The sequence below is a fragment of the Sceloporus undulatus genome, chromosome 1, assembly GCF_019175285.1.
Source record: "Sceloporus undulatus isolate JIND9_A2432 ecotype Alabama chromosome 1, SceUnd_v1.1, whole genome shotgun sequence".
Classification (NCBI taxonomy): Eukaryota; Metazoa; Chordata; class Lepidosauria; order Squamata; family Phrynosomatidae; genus Sceloporus; species Sceloporus undulatus.
In genome coordinates this window covers 197,189,795-197,200,939 of record NC_056522.1, presented here as the reverse complement: position 1 = coordinate 197,200,939, position 11,145 = coordinate 197,189,795, and positions in this window count along the sequence as shown.

Here is an 11,145-nt window from a genome sequence, read left to right as displayed (position 1 = left end):
GCTGAAGCAAAACTACAAACCCCTAAACCCTGGGCAGAAACAGAATTGGTGGGGAGCTAAGGAACCTCCTGGGTTGCCCTTCCCCTGAGGAAACAGGGGTCCAAAACACACTGCAGAAAGAATCTCCTATTTTAACTCTTCTTATTATTCCTCCTTCTTCTCTTCCTTGATCTGCCTCTGGGTTTCTGAAGGAAAACTAAAAAGTCCAGAAACCTGAGCAGAAAGGGCCTCGATGGGGAACTAAGGAACCACCTCAGTTATTAATTAATTAATTAATTAATTAATGTCGCTTCTATGCCGCCTTTCCAAAAAAGAAGGGACCCAAGGGGGCTCATGAGATAAAACATTATTAAAACGTCACAATAAATTTTTAACAAACAAATAAAATCATCTAGTTAAAATGATATACAATTAATACGCGAACAGACAAAAGTTAAAAACAGAACTAAAAACACACACACACACAACATATTAAAAAAATATGTTTAAAAGCCTGCTTAAATAAAACTGTTTGCTTTTAATGGAAATGCAAGGAGGGAGGGGACCAACCTAGCCTCCCATGGTCATTGCTCTTCACATAAGGAACAGTGTTCCTTAGTCCCATCTCCCTAAGTGAGAAGGAATAATATCATCTCCCTTTGATCTGGAAACAGACCCTTTAGCTAAGAAGACAAAGAATATTCTCCCTGGATGTTATGTAAAGAGATCTTGTAGCACCTCTGAGATTCACTGAAAGGAAAGTTGGCAGCATGAGCTTTCCTAGACTTCTGCCTACTTCCTCACATCTGTTGAAGAAGACTGAAGTATAGGGCCATTATCATCTGTGGGATATGTGGCCCCATCCGAAGAAAATGCCAAGTAGGACCAATTCGAAAATAAGAAAAATTACGTGATTAATAACCACATGTAAAGAGCAACACTGCGGTCATTCCAAATGCAAAGCAGAGCGAGTGTAAAATAAATTATCACAACAGCACATACCATGCAGATTGTCCAATTCAAATTGGGATCCTTGCGTATGCCCAGTGGTGCTCTGAATGCATTGTGAACTTTAATGCTTCCGAGATGAAGAAGGGACCCGCTTCCCCTGTTTCCTGTGTCTTGTTTTGCATGAATCCAGGCTCCACGTGAAATATAGATGTGGGCATATATATCTGTGGGTGCAGGCACTTGCTCTATGCACATTATAAATGCACTTTATACATGTATATCTGCACATATAGATGGGCACACCTATGCATGTGTGTGTGTGTATGTATATATATAGGTGCATCCATCTATATGCACAGATGGACCACCAGGAAAAGTGTCAGCAGGTATGCCACTATATGCTCCAATCACATGTTGTAAATAGAATGTGTATGCTTCAGCTCCTCAAGGTGCATATATGTAAACATATATATATGCACGCACACACACACACACACACACACACACATACAACAATGTATATATGTACACACACTTATATACATATATATATACATACATACATACATATATATATAATGCACACACACTCACACACATTACTTCCCCCATGGGTGTGCCATGGGCATGGGCATGCATATGTATATATGCATACATATATATGTATATACATATACATGTATATATGTTTATGCATATACATATATATGTACACACATATATACATATTTATATCTTTTTGTATTTATATGTATATGTATGAGTATGTACAGTGGAATCTCACCTTATGCGGGGGGGATCCGTTCCGGATCCCCCCGCGTAAGGCAAATTCCACCTCTGCTTGAGCCCCATTCAAGTGAATGGGGCTCATGCGTGCAATGACATGGCGGTGCAGCGGCGTGCGCGCGCCATGGGTGCACATCCCATTCATCTGAATGGGACATGCCACCCCTTGCGCCCCATGCACTCCCGCGTGGCTTTACCACACACACTTAAATCCGCATATAGCGTGCCCATGTATAACGCAGGCACACTGTATATGCATATGTACACATGTATATATATGTGTATGTGTGCGCGCACATGCATACATTGCTCACAAACATGACATGTGTTGGCAAAATAAGACACCTCCCTCCCCAACACATTGGCTGGGCAACGTGCCCAGGAAGATCAGAATATGACTACCCAAAGGAAACCCCCATTTGCAGATCTTGGGGGGGGGGGCGAGAGACACAAACCATACACTGCTCTGTTCACGTTAAAACGAGCACATATGCATTTTCCACTAGCTCTCCACCCATGCCATCGGAAACATCTGCTTTTCCCCCTCACCAGCACTAGAAGTGGAAAGACTACCGGAAGCAAAATAGAAGCAAGATTACAGCGAAGCATCATGGGAATTGTAGTAGCTTTCTAGGTTGGGGGAGAATACCAGGACTGAAGCAAACATGCATACCACACCAACACAACTTTGAACTGAATGTGAATCAGCCTGGGAGAAGGATTTATGAATTCAGTAGTTCACCAAATTTAGTTATTCCGGGGTTCACTTTGGATTGGGCTCGGAACGACTCCGACAGCGATTGAGTGTGATAATCTCTTGCATATTAATGATGATTGACTCCGGGATGACTTTGGAATAGACTAGAAGTTTTTGTCGTGTGATAACGGCCATAGAAATCATATTAGAGGGAATAAAGGTTGCCACTTGTACACCACCAGAAAAGAAAGAGGAAATGCATCACCCCAAAACAGGGTACCAATTTACATAAAATTAGTGTGAGATAATTTGTATGTATAGGCAGTTGTATGCGTATTTAGAAATAAGCAGTATGACTCAAAGAGAACTGCAATACAACTCAGCACAGTAAAGATTAAAAAACCAATGACTGGGTGACCTGTGCAGTTCCTCAGTCTACTTTTCCTATTGCTCTGGAATTGGGACTGGGCAGCCCTAAGAAAAGAGCACCCCTTCAAACATGAGACTAGCACTTGTAAATCAGGATGCACAGACACCCCAGTACATGCACAACACACACATACACACACCAGTGATACTATAGAGGGGAAAAGAGGTAGGGATTGTGACTTTGGATTTTTCACTACAACTTGATCAAGTTATGTTTAAACAGAAGTTGGATGGCCACTCCCCTAGGAATTCTTTGCCCATGGATTCCTACAGTGGATGGATGAGATCGGCCTTCGGGTTCCTTCCACTTCTCTTTAAACTTTCCTGTTGGCTGGAAAATTCCACTTTTGAAACTATGACTTTAAGCCTGCCTTAATGTTTGAAGGGGATTATTAAGCCAGTAATCAACTGTTCTTTATTGAAAAAAGTGTTCATTGTAAGAACTTAAGAATATTAGTATATCATATTAATACTACATTATTATAATTAAAGTATTTATAATATATTAATAATGTAATAGTTAATATTAAAGGATCAGTTACATATATGATCAATGTATATTAAATTTAAAGAAAATAAACATTAAACATTCTAGACAGTACGTAGCAAGTTTGAGATAAACTGAGCAAAAGAATTTGTAGCACAAACTTTCGTAGACTTAATCTACTCAGATGCAGTTGAGGAAGTAGAATAAGTCTACAAAAGATTATGCTACAACTTCTTTTCACTCAGTTTCAGCTCTGCAGAAATTAAACAGTTTAACACCACTTTAATCTGCGTATTTTACACAATATGTAAAGAGATCTTGTAGTACCTTGAGACTAACTGAAAGAAAGAAGTTAGCAGCATGAGCTTTCACAGACTTGGGTCTACTTCCTCAGATGCATCTGGTGATCTACTCTAGACATAATACACTTAAAGCAAAGATATAATGGAAAGTAGAAGAAGCAGTGTGTTTGTTGAATCATATCATTTGGTGGCAGTTATACACTACTGGGGTGTTGCAAGAGGATAGAAGTGCCAAATAGTACTCTGGCTGTCCCAAAATGTTAATGGTGATCAGGGACGTAGCCAAGGGGGGGGGGGTTCTTGGGGTCCGGACCCCCCCCCTTCCATTAGAAAAATGAATGGTGTGTACTGCTGCGCTGCCGCACCCAAGCCCCATTATAATGGTGGCACTTAGTCTGGACACCCCCCCTTCCTAAAATCCTAGCTACGTCCCTGTGGTGATGGTGGAATAAGAAATAAATGTCATGTATTTTTTCTATCTCCTCCCAACACATCCAACATACTGCTCTCTTGCAGAACATTTTGATGAAATGACCTGGGCACCTCTGGCCCTGTGCCATTTCAACCCAGTAGCATAGCAATAGCATAGCACACTCTAGAGAATAACACTTTTCAATGTTCTAACAAATGACTCTTAATAAATATAGGGACAGTATTTCACTATATGACATTCTAGACAACAGGTGGGTCATCTGCTGAATTAGGTATATAGGCCATCACTAGAGGCATGACAACCAGTAATTTGCTTTCCTATGGAAGCTCTTTTTAAAATATGTCTGTCTTTAATATGGTGCCAACAGTTTCTGTCAATGAATCACACAAGTCACCTTTCTCAAAGGAAGAACAGTTTTTTGATACAGGAATTAAATTTCAGTGACAAAGTAGCTTAATAAGTATTTTGACTCATAGTTCAAACAAAAACCAATGACATGAATTTGAATGTGCTAACATATTTGAATGAATGTTTTTGTTTGTTGACAGAAGACTTTTCAAGGCCAGGATAATAGAAAATAATGTACAGTAAAGTCGAAGGCTTTCATGGCCGGCATCCATAGTTTTTTGTGGGTTTTTTGGGCTGTGTGGCCATGTTCCAGAAAAGTTTCTTCCTGACGTTTCACCAGCATCTGTGGCTGGCATCTTCAGGCAAACATTCTCTGAAGATGCCAGCCACAGATGCTGGCGAAACGTCAGGAAGAAACTTTTCTGGAACATGTCCACATAGCCCGGCAAAACCCACAAAAAAAATATAGCAACTATACATACTAATATTAATAATTTTTTCTTTAATTACTTTACCAATTAAACTTATGATTCCAGCCAATATTTTATATTTTACATTTAAAATATAAACATCATGTTTTACTTTACATTTTATTCAGATTTTTCACATCTTATACTGTACCTTCACTATCTTTATAAGTTTTTCATTGCAACTATAGGAATGGGCCAACACATTCATTTAGGGTGCATCTACACTATAGAAATAATGCTGTTTGACACCTCTTTAAGTGTTGTAGTTCTATCCTATGGTATCCTGGGTTTTGTTGTTTTACAAGGCCTTCTTTGCCAAAGACTACGGTACCTCACAAAACTACAATTCGCCTAACAGTTAAAGTGGTGTCAAATTGCATTATTTCTACAGTGTAGAAGCACCATTAGATTTAGATCCCACCTTTCTTCTGTGGCTTCTCCTATCTCTATACAGAAAATCAAAATGGATTGGTGGTTCTCTCTGGGAGTATTGACAATGGGCAGCATCTTCTCTTGCATTCGAAGATGGCAGCCGGCCACTCAGCACCACACAGTCCCCTTCACCAACATCTTCTTCTCTTTAGCCTCTTCTACCTGTGGCAGTTGCCTCACTCTGCCTAATGATAGGACCAGCTCTGTTGCACATTGTGCTTGTGGACCACAGAAAGTTGCACCGCATCCCTACCACCATCACTCACTCTGGAGCCAGTGCAGGTAGCCAGGCTCAGGCCAGGCCAGCTATATCTGGGGGTCATGCAGGGATAAAGCACCATTCCATTGTTTGTTAATGTTTCTCAGTCTGATAGTGAGTACTCTATTTCCCCAAAGCTTGGGCATGCTGGATTTGCAGCATCTGAGCTGGAGCTGTTGTGGCTTCTCTGATCAGCTGTAACAGTCTCAACAAGATGTGTACAGCTGCATGGACTATGTACTGTCTGGGAACCCAGCTGCACATGGGTTTTGCTTACTTCAATACTGGAGGGGTGGGTTGTAGCACAGTGCACCCAGTGTCAACAGGTAGCTTCCCATGTCAGTGGAGTAGTGAATCCAAGCCTGAGCTTCAAAGGAGGTGTCCAAAGTGCTGGAACCTATCCTGGAAATAGTTTCAAGCACCTTGGAGAAGTTCTTTTATAATTCAGAGTGGATTTACTCTGAATTCAGGGTGGATTTACTGCCTCATTGCCACTTAGTGCATCCATTGGGGGATTTTACCCTAGGTTCTTTTTCAGAACTTATAACAAAACTTTATTGTAAAAGCCTAGATGGGCCTTGGGGTTCCTTACAGTTTTATCAGTCTTTCTTAAAATTTTCCTATAGGCTGGGAAATTCCACTTTTGGAACTATGACTTGCTCTGAATAAAATCCCATTGAAATCAGGGGCACTTTCAAAAAGCACTTTTCAGAGCAGGTGTTAGTGAGCAAAAGTATGAAACTCATGTATATGCCAAAATGCTGAAAAATATTAAAAGACTACATCAAATAACAGCACAATCCTTAGTATCTTTACTAGTATGTTGTCTTGAGTCCATTGGGAGCAAACATCTCCCCATATATAGGTTTCTATCCTTATTTGGACTTTTGCTTTGCCCCCATTGAGGAAATCAGAAAAATAGTAAGATATGTTCTGTTTTCCCCCTATATGAAAGGTTTTTCCCCCATTGGTTTTTAAAGCACTGTGTTATATTGTGAATCTTCATTCGCGAAGTAAAGCTAGAGAGATATTGTGAAACTAGAAAGTAATTGTACCACTAGTTCCCTTCAACATTTCTCTCACTACCTTTTCTCTAGAGATCCTATTCGATGATAACAACTTCAGTTTCAGATTCACAGTTTCAGATTCACATCAGTGAACAATAACAATAACATCAGTGCATGAGGAGGGGGTACTGGTAAGCTCATGGAGCTGCCAAGGATTGCACTACTATGATCAGTCGATTGATTGATTGATTGATTGATTGATCATCTATGTATCCAAAGTTAACCTCCATCCCAACATCTCTCAAAAGCCTAATGAAGACTGAAAGAATTCATGGGTACAGATTGCTGCCAACTCAACATGCCATCTGTGGTTGGCGCTAAAACTGGAAGACTAGTGGTGGGCAGAGAGAGGACATAGAATCAGGCAGCTGGAATCCTTGACAGAGAGCACAATACATTGCAGCCCCTTGCTGCAACTCCCACTTGTAGCTCTCCTGTACACATTAGCAGTGCTGGATTTATGCACAAGCTATGTAAGGGACAGTTTGGGGACTGAAATTATTTGGGAGCTCTAAATGCTAGCAGGCAAGGAGATGGGGATGAGCCAGCATAGTATAGCAGTTTGAGTGTTGGACTAGGAATATGACAGACCACGTTTCAAATCCTCACTCAGCCACGTAAACCCCTTTATTGACCTTGGACAAGGTGCATACTCTCAGCCTCAGAGAAAAGCAATGGCAAACCTCTGAATACATCTTGCCTAGAAAACCCTGTGACAACGTTGCCGTACGGTCTCTTTAAGTCAGCAATTACTTGAAAACACACAACAAACAATAAAAGCGGAGAAACAGGAAGGGATGGTGGGAAAATATATTAGAGCAATACAAATTTATGGAGGTAATATTGTGGGGTCTCTTTAACTTGACAGAGCTTAGGGCAAAGTATGTCATTGTGTTGTTGGGGCTTCCATCCTCCCCAAGACACCCCCTCAAAATACTTCCTGCCAAAATAAGGTTGAACTGCCTCTCCTGGAAGTTTCTAAGATTGGTAACTCACCTTTCAAATAAGTTGCAAATCACCATGAATTAATAACAATAAATATCCATTTTCCCAGCCATTTACTGTTTTGTCCCCCCCCCCCACCCAATTGTATGGTATTTTTGTCAGTTCCTTCAGCTCCAGGAGAGTCCTAGGGCCCAAAGCTAACACCAGATCCCTGCTGAAATTGTGCACGTATAGGCACTGCTTTTAGTTCCAGCCTATCTTGTATATTAGGATAAGCAGAATTATACAATATTCTGCCTCTGATTGTTTGGTGGGTTATTCATGATCTGTAGTAAGCTAATGATTAAACAAAGCTTATCTTGGTTCCTGACTTTCTCTTCAAAAAGAAGAAGACAAGGAGGAGGAGGAGGAGGAGGAGGAGATAATAAAGTATTCCTATTGCCATTAGAATGATAGAATCACAGAATCATAGAGTTGGAAGAGACTGCAAGGGCTATCCAGTCCAACTCCCTGCCATGGAGGAACTCTCAATCACAGCATCCCTGACAAATGGCCATCCAGCCTCCATTCAAAGACCTCCAAGGAAGGAGACTCCACTACACTCTGAGGAAGGAGAGTGTTCCACTGTCGAACTACCCTTGCTGTCACGAAGTTCCTCCTAATGTTGAGGTGGAATCTCTTTTCCTGGAGCTTGCATCCATTGCTCCAGGTCCCATTCTCTGGAACAGCAGAAAACAAGCTTGCTCCATCCTCAACACAAAATTCCCTCAAATACTTAAACAGATGATGGCCCCCAGACCCCTCACCATTTCAGCCACCCTCCTTTGGACATGCTGCAGCTTGCCAACATCCTTTTTTGAACTGTGGTGCCCAGAACTGGACACAGCACTCTAGGTGAGGCCTGGCCAAAGCATAACAGAATAGCACTACTACCTCCCCTGATCCAGACCCCACACTTCAATTGATGCAGCTCAGAATCGCATCGGCCTTTCCAGCTGCCACAACACACTGCTGACCCATTTCCAACCCATGGTCCACTAGGACTCCCAGATTCCTCTCACACGCTGTCTCATCAAGCCAGGTCTCCCCATGCTACATCCATGCACCTCACCTTTCCGCCCCAAGTGCAGCACCCCACAGTTCTCTGTATTGAAACCTACCTTGCGAGTTTTCACCCAGCCTTCCAATCCACCAAGGTCATTTTGAACTTTACTCCTTTGTTCTGGGGCATTAGCCACATTGTGGGGAGCTAGCATGGTACAGTGGTGTGAGTGTTGAACTAGGACTCTGGAGACCAGGGTTCAAATCCCTGCTTGGCCAAGAAAACCTGCTGCATGACCTTGAGCAAATAACACTCTCTCAGCCTTAGTGGTAGGCAATGGCAAACCCCTTCTGAATAAATTTTCCCGTAAAACCCCATAATAGGTTCGCTTTACGGTCACCATAAGTTGGAAATGACTTGAAGGCACATGATGGAGCATCAGACATTTGTTTCCCATACATCCTCAATCTATACATGAAGGCCACACACATTCAAATGTCTCTGCATTATGTTGTTTTAAATCCCAACATATTCTTGGGAATTATGCAAGTATAGCTCAGCTGCTGAGTTGCCAATCATACCCCCTTTTAATAAATTAGCTTCCCATACATTTCTGAGGGCTTTAATTGTTATGCTTAGTGTACTCAAGTATGGCTGGCATCTGCTGATCTTGCATACCAGGCCTCTGGAGATTATTTCCTAATGAACCTGGGTTGGCATCTGATAATGCACTATCCCTTTTGATGTTTCCAATATCACTGGATAAAATAAAAAAAACAATCCCAAGTATTGAATGGCTCCTGCTATTGATTCACACACTCTGCTTCTCAAGAACTTCCTACAGAAGATATACGTTTCACTTGCTCATTAGTACAGTAGTCTTCAAAATGCACCATAGATTTTTAGCTGCAGAACAAAAGATCTGCCATAGATTATTTTGATTAAAATACCTTTTCCTTTGCCCTGTACCCAGGGTAGGGAATGTATGGCCCTCCAAATGTTGGGCTGAAACTCCTGTAAACCTGCACCATTCATCTGGGGCTGATGGGAATGGACATCCAACCACATCTGGAGGACACACATTTGCCCTTTCTTTTGTCGTTATTTGTTATTAACTGCCCTTGAGTCGACCTCAATTCATGGTGACACTGTGGATGAGATATCTCCAAGACCTCCCACCCTCTACTGCTGTGCTTATGTCCTGTATATTCAGGCTTGTGGCCTCGCTGAGTGAGTCTATCCATCTGACATGCAGTCTTCCTCTATTTCTATTGCCTTCTGCCTTTCCTAGCATTGGAGTCTTTGCTAGTGAGTCATGCCTTCTCATGATGTGACCAAAGTATGACAGCCTCAGTTTCATCATCTTGGCTTCCAGGGAGAGGTCTAGTTTAATATAAAAGGACCCAGTTGTTTGTCTTTTTGGCTGTCCATGGTATCCTCAGCACTCTTCTCCAGCACCACAGCAAAAAGGAGTTTATTTTCTTTTTGACGGCTTTCTTTACAGTCTCACACTCACATCCGTACATGGCGATGGCGGATACAACAGCTTGGATTATTCTAACTTCAATGCTCAGTTGTATATCTTTACACTTTAGGATCTTGTCTAGTTCTTTCATGGCTGCCCTTCCCATTCCTAGTCTTCTTATTTCCTGACTGCAGTTTCCATTTCGATTGATGTTTGATCCAAGATACAGGAAATATTTAATTACAGTCAGCCCTTGGTATCCATGAGGATTCCATTCCAGACACACATACCCTGCCACAGATGCAAAAAACAACAGGACCTCATGTCTCATGATTTTCAATGGCCATGGCTGCATGCACACATGGCCATTAGGGATAATGGGGCTTGCCATCTGTGGATACCCACAGTTAGGGTGGGAAGGCAATATTTCAATACCCTCATTATGTAGATCCTTTGTAGTCATTATCTGAGTCCAGACCTGCTCTTCATATGATGTTTACTATCAGGCAAATTCCTCCTCATTGATTTGTATAGAAAAAGATCTTCATCCAGAATTATTAATGATATTAATGGCTGTCACAAGAAAGAAGATTTTTCCCATATGGGAAACATCTGCAGAACTCCAGCAGGGACACATTAGGGATCTACAATTGCAGGACTTATAAGAATTGTAGACAATTCTTGACTAAAGCAACAAATCACAGTAACATAAATCATGGATTGGTGTCACATGCAAACACCACAACTGAGCAACTCCTAGCAAATAATTTTATGGATACATATTTTGTTGCTGGGCCATTAATTCAAAGCATTCTTTATTGCCTAATGTTTGCATCGAAGAAAGAGACCAAAGTTTGATGAAGTTAACTTCCTGTTTTGCACATCAGCTAGAAAATTAGCAGTCTTGCAGTAATACCTTGCATGGTATTAAGATGCCACAGCAGTGTGTGAGAGGGTGGATCCTTTCAGAAGAGCCCTCCAGGGTTACAGGGTATTATATGGCTAATTCCTGTCATTCAAAGGAAACAGAGGAAGAGTCCCATGTTTGGAAAT